This window comes from Anolis carolinensis, unplaced genomic scaffold (assembly GCF_035594765.1).
Source record: "Anolis carolinensis isolate JA03-04 unplaced genomic scaffold, rAnoCar3.1.pri scaffold_7, whole genome shotgun sequence".
Taxonomy (NCBI): domain Eukaryota; kingdom Metazoa; phylum Chordata; class Lepidosauria; order Squamata; family Dactyloidae; genus Anolis; species Anolis carolinensis.
The window spans coordinates 23,897,745-23,910,578 of record NW_026943818.1 but is presented as its reverse complement, the minus strand read 5'-3'; the positions used below and the strand labels follow the sequence as shown (position 1 = coordinate 23,910,578).

Here is a 12,834-nt window from a genome sequence, read left to right as displayed (position 1 = left end):
CCCGAGTAAAGGCATTCATACAAGGACAATTTCCTCCTAGATTTTCTGTGTTTCCTCCACCACAGACATCCCAGTGTTTCTGACTCTCTCCACTGGTGTGGAATTTGCATGACCCCGCCCACTGACTCTCCCACAACCCTTTCCTATTCCTTTCTAAGGCACACAGCAAACAGAGGAATTCATCAGCAACTGAACATACTAGAGAAGTTTGGGGAGAATTCGCCATGATTTATAGGAGTTGTAGGGACTGCAATCGAAGAGCACTCTGAACTCCACCTGGAACGAACTTGGCACACGGAACTCCCATGACCAACAAAAAATACTGGAGGTCTTTGGAGGACACTATGAACCCAAATAATGATGGATTTGGACCAAATTTGGCATGCATACCCAATATGCCCAAATTTCAATATTGGGGGGTTTTGATGTATAGGGATGTATAGTTCGCGTGCAATCTAAGAGCACTCTGAACTCCACCAACAATGTACCTGGAGCAAACTTGGCACGCCGAGGTCCCATTCCCAGCAAAAAATACTGGAGGTCTTTGGGGAAAATTCACCTTGATTTGGGGGATTTATAGTTCACCTATATCAGGGGTCCCCAAACTAAGGCCCAGGGGCCGGATGCGGCCCATCGAAGCTATTTATCCGGCCCCCACGGCACAAAGGCAGAAGGCGGTTGGGCTAAATGACCCAAGGGGTCTCTTCTCTTACAACCCTTATTATTATTATTATTATTATTATTATTATTATTATTATTATTATTATTATTACTATTAACATTGAGGCTGGGTGGCCATCTGTCAGGGGTGCTTTGCTTGTGCTTTCGGTGCACAAAGGCAGAAGGGGGTTGGACTAAATGGCCCAAGGGGTCTCTTCCAACCCTCTTTATTATTATTACTATTATTATTATTATTATTATTATTATTATTATTATTATTAACATTGAGGGTGGGTGGCCATCTGTCAGGGGTGCTTTGCTTGTGCTTTCGGTGCACAAAGGCAGAAGGGGGTTGGACTAAATGGCCCAAGGGGTCTCTTCCAACCCTCTTTATTATTATTACTATTATTATTATTATTATTATTATTATTATTATTATTATTAACATTGAGGCTGGGTGGCCATCTGTCAGGGGTGCTTTGCTTGTGCTTTCGGTGCACAAAGGCAGAAGGGGGTTGGACTAAATGGCCCAAGGGGTCTCTTCCAACCCTCTTTATTATTATTACTACTATTATTATTATTATTATTATTATTATTATTATTATTATTATTAACATTGAGGCTGGGTGGCCATCTGTCAGGGGTGCTTTGCTTGTGCTTTTGGTGCTCAAAGGCAGAAGGGGGTTGGACTAAATGGCCCAAGGGGTCTCTTCTTCTCTTACAACCATTATTATTATTATTATTATTATTATTATTATTATTATTATTATTATTATTACTATTATTATTATTAACATTGAGGGTGGGTGGCCATCTGTCAGGGGTGCTTTGCTTGTGCTTTTGGTGCACAAAGGCAGAAGGGGGTTGGACTAAATGGCCCAAGGGGTCTCTTCCAACCCTCTTTATTATTATTACTATTATTATTATTATTATTATTATTATTATTATTATTATTATTAACATTGAGGGTGGGTGGCCATCTGTCAGGGGTGCTTTGCTTGTGCTTTCGGTGCACAAAGGCAGAAGGGGGTTGGACTAAATGGCCCAAGGGGGCTCTTCCAACCCTCTTTATTATTATTACTATTATTATTATTATTATTAACATTGAGGGTGGGTGGCCATCTGTCAGGGGTGCTTTGCTTGTGCTTTCGGTGCGCAAAGGCAGAAGGGGGTTGGACACAATGGCCAAAGGGTCTCTTTCAACCCACTTTTTATTGTTGTTGTTGTTATTGTTGTTATTAATTATTATTGCTCGGTGGCCAACTATAGTCTGGCCCTCCAATGGTCTGAAGGATCGTGAACTGGCCCCTTGTTTAAAAAGTTTGGGGACCCCTGACCTACATCCAGAGAACACTGTGAACTCAAACACCAATGGATCTGGACCAAACTTGGCACACAGACCTGATATGTTGAAATGGGATTACTGGAGTGGTTTGGGAGGAACTGGCCTTCCTTCCTGGGAGTTGTAGTTTAACTACAACCAGGGAAACTGTGACTTCCATCCACGATGGACCTGGACCAAACTTGGCACACAGACCTGATATGTTGAAATTTGATTACTGGAGGGGTTTGGGGGGAACTGACCTTCCTTTCTGGGAGTTGTAGTTCACCCACAAACAGAGAAACTGCAACCTCCACTGATGATGGACCTGGACCAAACTTGGCACACAGAACCACCAGGACTAACTCAACCTACTGAAAGTGTTTGGAGGAGACTGATTCACCATAGTGGGAGTTATAGTTTACCCTACAGCGAGAGAGCACACTGAACCCCACCGATGATGCATCTAGAGCAAGGGTCCTCAAACTTTTTAAGCCGAGGGCCGGTCCACAATCCTTCAGACTCTTGAGGGGCCGGATTATCATTTGGAAAAAAAAAATACAAACAAATTCCGATGCACACTGCACATGTCTTATTTGTAGTGCAAAAACAACAACAACAACAACAATGAAAGAACAATACAATATTTAAAAATAAAAATAATTTTAACCAACATACATTTATCAGGATTTCAATGGGAAGTGTGCTCCTGCTTCTGGCCAATGAGATAGTCAAGCTAATTAGGGTTGTTGTTTGTTGTTGTTGTTGTGTGCCTTCAAGTCATTTCAGACTTTGGGCGAGCCTAAGTCTAAAATGTATTTATTTATTATTTATTTATTTACTGCATTTATTTACTACATTTGTATCACACCCTTCTCACCCCAAAGGGGACTCAGAGTGGCTTACAAATTACAGTAGAGTCTCACTTATCCAACACTTGCTTATTTATTTATTTATTTATTTATTTGCGACATTTATATACCGCCCTTCTCACCCCGAAGGGGACTCAGGGCGGTTTACAAGTATATATACATACAATATATTATATTATACAACTATATCACAATATTATTAGTAATATTGCATGTAATATAAATATACAATTATAATAGTGAATTATAATAATTATTACATTGTATTACATCATAATATTATTATTAATATTACATGTATATACAATGTATTATAAAATTAGTATAGTATAATATTATTATATATCATTATATCATTAAATTGATACAGGAGACATGGTGGAAAGATGTCTTCCCGGCCCCGCCTTCTTCATTCAATCCAACATTCTGGATTATCCAACACATTTTTGTAGTCAATGTTTTAATATATCGTGATATTTTGGTGCTAAATTCATAAATACAGTAATTACTACATAGCATTACTGTGTATTGAACTACTTTTTCTGCCAAATTTGTTGTCTAACATGATGTTTTGGTGCTTCATTGGTAAAATCATAACCTAATTTGATGTTTAATAGGCTTTTCCTTAATGCCTCCTTATTATCCAACATATTCGCTTATCCAACATTCTGCCAGCCCGTTTATGTTGGATAAGTGAGACTCTACTGTATATGTACATACAATATATTATATTATTAGTATAGCACAATATTAGCATTATATATTACTATATTGAACTATACTACTATACTGTAATATTAGTAATATTATATGTAATATAGAATATATAATTAACATTATTATATGGTATTATTATTAGTGTTATATTGCATTACATTATAATATTACTATCAATATTATATGTATATACAATATATATACAATATATTATATTATAAAACTGAGGGCGGGGGCCAGGTAAATGACCTCGGAGGGCCGCATCCGGCCCCCGGGCCTTAGTTTGGGGAACCCTGATCTAGAGCAAACTTGCCTAACATAACAAACTTTAAGCACTGATGGAGTTTCTCGGGGTGAACCATCATGATGTCAGTTATAGTTCACCCACAACCTTATGCATTTTGTACAATTCTCCCAATGCCGTCAAAGTGGCCCGCTTCCTGACCTTGTCCATTCTCTGGTGTTCAAAAGCACACAATCGGTAATGATCAGGGCATGACAATATCTTTTGTACTGCTCCTCATTTGCAATGTACTCAATAATCCTTATCTCGGGATGTCCTTGTGGAAAACACACACAGGGTATTGAAATGTTGGTGTCTCCAATGCCATTGACGTTCCTCACCTTCACCCATCCCATCCTCATTTAATTGTTGTTTGGAAGCACTTTCTCAACATAATTGAGACAAATAAAATACTGACTATTACCTGTAACTAATACAAGTTAATTGTGAAACTTTGGGAAATACCGTAGATACTCGAGTATAAGCACCTAATTTTACCACAAAAAAACCCTGGGAAAACATTGACTCAAGCCGAGGGTGGGAAATTTCAGAAATAAAAATAGATACCAATAAAATTACATTAATTGGGGCATCAGTAGGTGAAATGTTTTTGAATGTTTACATAACACTGTAATTTAAGATAAAACTGTCCAACTCTGATGAAATCATTGTTCTCATCTTCTTCAATGTCAATGTGCTTACGTATCCTTTTTAATAATAAAAGTAAAATAACGAATGCAATAGCAAGATCAGAGTGAAATAATAAATGTATTAATAATAATAAAAATAGAGTAAAATAAATGTAATAGTAACAATAATAATAGAATAAAATAATAAATGTAATACAGTAGAGTCTCACTTATCCAACATAAATGGGCCTGCAGAATGTTGGATATACGGTATGTTCTGACTCCTGTTTTTCCATGTACAGTAGAGTCTCACTTATCCAAGCCTCGCTTAACCAACGTTCTGGATTATCCAACACATTTTGGTAGTCAATGTTTTCAATACATCGTGATATTTTGGTGCTAAATTCGTAAATACACTAATTACTACGTAGCATTACTCCGTATTGAACTACTTTTTCTGTCAAATTTGTTGTATAACATGATGTTTTGGTGCTTAATTTGTAAAATCACAACCTAATTTAATGTTTAATAGGCTTCTCCTTAATCTCTCCTTATTATCCAACATATTTTCTTATTCAACGTTCTGCTGGCCCGTTTAGCTTGGATAAGTGAGACTCTACTGTATATAGGTATTCAGAGTTGGACAGTCTTATTAAAGTCTTATAATTATCTTAAATTACAGTTTTATATAAATATTCAAAAACATTTAACCTACGGATGCCTCAAATAATGCAATTTTATTAATATCTATTTTTATTTTTGAATTTGACCTGCTGCATTTCCCACCCTCGTCTTATACTCGAGTCAATAAGTCTTCCCAGTTTTTGTGGTAAAATAGCTTATATTCGGGTCAGCTTATATGGTATGTTGGCTTATATTCGGGTCAGCTTATATGGTATGTTCTGACTCCTGTTTTTCCATGTAGCTTGTCACTTTTGAAACAGAACTCTGATAAATGGATTATTGCCTTTTAATAGCCTTTTTCCTATTGCTTTTTTGGGACGTTGCCTTTTGTTTGACCTTTTGCCTTTTTCGCTTTTTTTTTGTATTGACTTTTCTTCAATAAACTGTTTAGTGAGTAATACTGGACTCAGGTGAATCCTGTCTAGAGTGCAACAGAGACCATTTCTAGAATAAGGGTCTCTCCCGGCTGCTATTTTGGATTGAACATTACATTTTGGACTACAACTCAAGAGAAATTTCAAAAATAAAATTAGATAGCAATAAAATTACATTAATTGAGGCATCAGTGGGTTAAATGTTTTGAATATTTACTGTATTTCAAAGAAAAACAGTGAACTAACTCTATAAGTGGAAAAGCAACAATAACTTTATAATCATCATCATCATCAACAACAACATTCATTTGTACCCTGCCCTATCTCTCTCCCCCTGGGGACTCAGGCCAGCTTCCAACATAGTAACAGGCAAACATATAATGCCTACATTATAGGGGGCCGGGCTGTGGCGCAGGCTGTTGAACAGCTGCAATAAATCACTCTGACCATGAAGTCATGAGTTCGAGGCCAGCCCGTGGTGGGGTGAGCACTCATCAATTAAAAATAAAAAATAGCTCCTGCTCGTTGCTGACCTGGCAACCCAAAAGATAGTTGCATCTATTAGACATGTCCAAAAAATTGTTTTGAATCGTATATCGGAATTATTTCGGATTGTTCTCGCTTTTTGATACGCATTCCGAGACATTGTCTCACAGCGCAACCAGCAATGTAATTTGAACCATTGTTGGCCCATTCTCTAATGGTCTCTTAATGTTTTGTTAATTTTTCTCCCCAAATTTTTTAAAAATATATTTCTAAAAATATATTTTTTGTTTCTGTAACCTACCTTGAATGGGAGTTTAGCACAGCCTAATATGGCTGCTGCTCCCCAGCAATCAGAAGCTTCCACGATGGACGCAAAGGTGGGGATTAACGTCCTCTGCGTCCACATGGAAGATTGCCATACAAGCCTGGTGTGTAGCGATTATGCATGCGCGTCCGCCATTTTAGAAACATTTAGAATCATTACGAATTTTCGGAAATATCCAAAATTTTTGGGTGAAAAAATCGGAAATACTTTCTATATCAAAGCGCCAGCGCCCCCTACTTTAGAAACGAGAATTGAAACATTTTTTTCATCGATCGGACATGCCTAGCATCTATCAAGTAGGAAATAAGGTACCACTTATTTAAAAAGTGGGGAGGCAAGTTTAACTAATTTACGAACTGGAATGAGGAAGTGCCGTCAGAGTGGATGATGAAGCAGCTGCTCCCCCCTGGGGCCAGAATCGAACATCCACTCAGGAGAAGGTTAAATTTCCTCTGCGTCTGTCTGTCTCGGTCTCTGTTTGATGTGCTTATGGGCATTGAATGTTTGCCCTATGTGTGTGTAATGTGATCCGCCCTGAGTCCCCTTCGGGGTGAGAAGGGCGGAATATAAATGCTGTAAATAAATAATAATAAATAATTCCCCACCCAACGGATGTGTCTATATGGCCAAAAAAATCCCAACTTTTTAGAGCTCTGAAAGAGATGAACTGCTTCCCCAGAAAGCAAGACAGATGTGACACTCAGGTTACACTGCAATTGGATCACTGGGAGGCCTCGTGTAAACGGATGCTTTCCCAGGCAGGTAATTGACCTCCATGGGCTCTGGCTGACCTGTGCTGTGTTAAAAAGCCAACCCAAGACAAGGCCACCGGGACCGGGATGTACGGTACAATGCAGGTTAGCGCAAGACCATGTCACTCAATTATCTGACCCGTTGGGAATACTTTTCGCTGCCTATGCTTGCTCTTGCAGGAACATTGGTTGCAAAGCATGTGAGCTGGACCTGTGCCATGAAGACTCATTGCGAAGACACCCCAGATTCTGAAAAGCCCAAGAACAACATTCCTCCAAAGAGATTTTAACCTCTCTCCTCTACAGTGTTGACCACACCGTGGCATTATTATTACGGCTGAAACCCAGATCAGATATGCCTCCCACATGCCATGCAGCAGATTTTCCCTTTACTTTGATTTGCAGTTCAACCATCTGCTGTAGACTGAACCAGAAACTATGTTAAACGGATATCTTGCATTTCCAGAGTGTTTCAACTACTTGCAACAATAACAAGTACAAACAACATACAGTGACAGTAATAAAACAACAGGAACAGAAAACACTCCAAAACTAGCCAGCAAAACAACAACAAAAACCCAAGGCAGAATATAATGTCACAAACGTTAATGTAAACAACCCATTACAACTAATTTCAACACAATTAGGAATCAAGCCATTTGTGACAACTTGATAAGGTCTTGGGATTATTGCTGTTTATGGACATGAGAAATGAGAAGCTGTAGTAGATAGAGAAAGCAAATGCGCTCCCGGCCTAACTCAACAGAAATGATCAAGAAGGTCCTTGAGACAACTGGCTTCACTTGGTGTCAAGACTAGGTCCAGAAACACCATGTCTGGAATGCCCACAAGCCTCCCTTAATGGGCACCTCCAAAGCCTGGAAGTAGTGATCAAGATGGTCCTTGGGACAACTGGATTCACTTGGTACAAATAAGAGGGACTTCATGAATGCGTCAAGACTATGTCCAGAAGCACCAAGTCTGGAATGCTCACAAACTTCCCTTGATGGACACCTCCAAAGCCTGGAGGCAGTGACCAAAATGTTCCTTGGGACAACTGGCCTCACTTGGTACAAATAAGAGGGACTCCATGAATGTGTCAAGACTAGATCCAGAAGCACCATGTCTGGAATGCCCACAAACCTCCCTTGATGGACACCTCCAAAGCCTGGAGGCAGTGACCAAGATGGTCCTTGGGACAACTGGCTTCACTTGGTACAAACAAGAGGGACTTCATGGATGTGTCAAGACTAGGTCCAGAAGCACCAAGTCTGGAAGGCTCAAAAACTTCCCTTGATGGACACCTCCAAAGCCTGGAGGCAGTGATCAAGATGGTTCTTGGGACAACTGGCTTCACTTGGTACAAATGAGGGACTTCATGAATGTGTCAAGTCTAGGTCCAGAAGCACCATGTCTGGAATGCTCATAAACTTCCCTTAATGGACACCTCCAAAGCCTGGAGTCAGTGATCAAGATGGTCCTTGGGACAACTGGATTCACTTGGTACAAATGAGGGACTTCATGAATGTGTCAAGTCTAGGTCCAGAAGCACCAAGTCTGGAATGCACACAAACTTCCCTTGATGGGCACCTCCAAAGCCTGGAGGCAGTGACCAAAATGTTCCTTGGGACAACTGGCTTCACTTGGTACAAATGAGGGACTTCATGAATGTGTCAAGACTAGGTCCAGAAGCACCATATCTGGAATGCTCACAAACTTCCCTTGATGGACACCTCCAAAGCCTGCAGTCAGTGACCATGAAGATCCTTGGGACAACTGGCCTCACTAGGAACTTCATGAATGTGTCAAAACTAGGTCCCTCAGCTTCACCCCAGCCTCCCAAAGTCATCAACCAAGATCCAAACACTACACCATGTTGGCTTTCTATTTCACATCTGAAGGATCAGTAAATCAGTTTGTTCCATCAGTTCTCTACAAGAGATGTAATCAAAGGCACAAATTCTTCTGTTTTATGAGTGTGTGCATGTGGACCAGGCCAGCTACTGGCTGAAGGAAAGACCTTTAGGGCAATCTAGTTATGGGTTTGAACCAACTGAACTGTTCAAAAGAAAGAGGGGAGAGCAAAAAAAAGAGGAAAAGAAATGGTTGGCCAGAGCTGTCAACCAATTCCTCAACCAATAAAGACATTCAGGAGGCTATAGAGGAGCTCACAGGGTCTTCGACCAGAGTCCTCAAACAGGCTGTGGCTTGTCCAGATCTCAGCTGCCAGGGAGTCCGGCACAGAGTTAGCAACTGCCTTGTTATGTCTCCCAAACCCGTAGCGATTTGGGTGAAACCTGCGGCTTCAACAAGAGGGAGGGAGAAGAGAGGTGGGAAGAGATGGAAACTGGCTCTGCTCACACGTCGACATAGATACAGGTGAGAAAAAGCGCCAAAGCGAAGTTACTGTAGTCTGCCTCAGGGGCCTTAATTAATCCTTTTGGAGAGGAAAATCTACTCCCTTAACAAGAAAAATCAAGCCCTAGAATTTGACACCAACGCGCCTTTGCTATTTCCAGTCTGAAACTTGTCACCTTTGGCGCTTCCTGCGGAGAACGGCACCGGCACGCCGAGACCACACAGGGGTTTTGGGTCTGCCTCCCCGTTGAACAGCTTCTCATTAGGCCACTGCAAGCTGTCAGGCTTTTCGATTCGGAAGAAAAATAAAGAACCCCAAACTTTGCATGGTGTCCAGAGCGAGAAATGTTGCACACAACCGCGGGAGGGGAGAGGGGGTTGTGGAAGCTGTTCCTGTTCAAATCTATATATATAAAAGGAGAATGGCATCGCTCCACCGGGCAAAACAACAAAACTAAAGACCCCACAACCTAGAAAATTGACAACACAACCCCTCATCTAGGTCTCTACGTTCTTACAAACAAACTACACATCCCTAACCTCCATGGGGCCAAAAAAACCCCAAAAATCAGAATGCACCCCTTTGTGACCCACCTTGATTGACACTAAACAGCCTTGCAGCTTCAAAGCCAGGCTGCCTTCTAGGCCACAGCAAAACAAAAAACCCCCAAAAAAACGAAAACACACACACACACAAAAAACACAACTTCAGTGTGAATTTTAAACCATTGTGTAGAAGGGGGCTCATATAATCCTGTTCCAGGCAAATCATGTAACATTATCAATATAATGTATAATAATTACTAGACATGTCCAAAAATCGTTTTGAATCGTATATTGGAATTATTTCAGATTCTCGCTTTTTGATACGCATTCCGAGACATTGTCTCACAGCACAACCAGCAATGTAATTCAAACCATTGTTGGCCCATTCTCTAATTGTCTCTTAATGTTTTGTTAATTTTTTTCCCCCATAACATTTTTAAAAATATATTTTTTAAAATATTTTTTTAAAAAATTTGTTTCTGCAACCTACCTTGAATGGGAGCTTAGCGCAGCCTAACATGGCTGCCGCTCCCCGGCCAATCGGAAGCTTCCACGATGGATGCAAAGGTGGGGGCTAACGTCCTCTGCGTCCACATGGAAGATTGCCATACAAGCCTGGTGTGTAGCGATTGCGCATGCGCGTCCGCCATTTTAGAAACATTTAGAATCATTACGAATTTTCGGAAATATCCGAAATTTTTGGGTGAAAAAATCGGAAATACTTTCTATATCAAAGCGCTAGCACCCCCTACTTTAGAAACGAGAATTGAAACATTTTTTTCATCGGTCGGACATGCCTAATAATTACTGTGCTCTAATAACAATACACAACAATATAATCTCTAAAATCACGACACTAAATAAACAACAACACTCAGAACACAGGAGAATTCCACACAGGAAACAACCAGGCACAGCTAACACCTCCCAACAAAGGATTCCCTCACGCAGGAAGTAGCCAGGCTTGGAAGCTACAAGACCATTCAATGCTAAACAACTAAAATAATCACACCCAGCTAACACGTCCCAGTAAAGGATTCTTCCAAGTACTAACCAGGCAGACCTTGAAGCTGCAGGCCTATTCAATGCTAATCAAGGAGATCCATGGCAACACCTGCCTCAACCAGACAACAGTTCTTTCTACCACACTGAACGTTATTCCACACATGTATCAACCCCTTTGTGGCCCAACTTCATTAACACTGAACAGCCTTGCAGCTTCAAAGCCAGACTTTGGAAACCACGAGGCTACTCCATCTCAATCAACCTGGCCTACCAAGCATACCCAGGCTTTCAAGCAGTGAGGCTATTCACTGCAATTCCAATTGGCCACAGCAACGCGTGGCAGGGCACAGCTAGTTTATATATATAAACATGTACTGTCCGTTTGTAGGACCGCGTTAACAAAAAACCCACTGGAGCAAAAGCCACCAAATTTGGCCACAATACACCAACACATCCAAAGTATGACATCCACTCAAAAAAAACCTAAACATATAAACAGGAATGAATAGGCTAGCAGCTTCAAAGCCTGGCTGCTTCTCATTACTTTATTTTCCATACCACCAGACTACGCCACAGCAACACGTGGCCGGACACGGCTACTTATTGATAAATTTGCCACTACAGTAGGGAGAATGAACTGGTCATACATGCTTCATCGCGACTGACAGTACCCCAGGAGTCTGACACAATAGATAAATACCACGGTTTGCCACCCCTAAAGAAGAATAAGTCTTGGGTTGTTGTATGTTTTCCGGGCTGTATGGCTATGTTCTAGAACAGGGGTCCTCAAACGTTTTAAGCAGAGGGCCGGTCCACGATCCCTCAGAGTTTTGAGGGGCCGGACTATAGTTTAAAAACAAATATGAACAAATTCCTATGCACACTGCATATGCCTTATTTGTAGTGCAAAAAAAAAAAAGGCCAACCAAATGTTATGGTTTGCAAAGGCACTGTGCTATATTTGTGTGTTAACTGGAAAATGAAGTGCATGAAGCCAATTGGCTAAACCTGCAAAGACCTGTAATTTGATTTGAAACTGTTTCTGTTCTGCTGCTGGAGAACCGGTTTGAACACGTTTTTGTTCAGTGTGAGTCTGTGTGGTGACTGAGTACTGCCCGGGGAAGATGGCTCTGTACTCAAGAGAGTCCTTGCTATTTCTGAGGCCTTGTTTGCTACTGGGAAAAGAGGACGAAGAACCAGGACTGTATTCTTCACTGAGGCAGATTTATGGACTGAAAAAGGACTGTTTATGACTACTGGGTTTCTGTAAGCAATCAGAGGGACCACTGTGGACACCTCACAACCTCTGAGGATGCCTACCATAGATGTGGGCGAAACATCAGGAGAGAATACTTCTAGAACATAGCCATACAGCCTGGAAAACATACAACAACCCTGTGATCCCGGCCATGAAAGCCTTCGCCAACACATAGAATAAGTCCTGAAAACTGAAACGAGATCGGGCACCTTAAGGTCCGACACCTTAGAACCATCTTAAAACCTTCATTCAAATAGTGGGGATTTTTGTTCACTATGTGCATGCTTACAAGGATAAGGGATGAATATACTACATCAACTCAGTTTATATCATCGCCTCTCACCTTTGCTGGTGAGAGGGTCAAGTGTGTGGTTTAGTTTCACAACTTTCAGAAAAATCTTCATCACCATGAGCATTAAAGAGAAGATAATCTAACCCACACAAGTGCGTCCTTGCTTTTTTGCATTTACCCAAATGTCGACATTTGGGTAAAAAAGCAAAGACTAGAACAGGAAAACAACAACTTCGGCATCTCTGAATAGCCAATACCGAGTATCCTCACCA

General features: G+C 40.8%; 1 protein-coding gene across 28 annotated transcripts in view; it reads right to left on the bottom strand.

Moving 5' to 3' along the window:
- Positions 1-12,834, bottom strand: part of msi2 (musashi RNA binding protein 2) — a 604,855-nt gene that overhangs the window by 260,541 nt on the left and 331,480 nt on the right. The window lies entirely within an intron of this gene.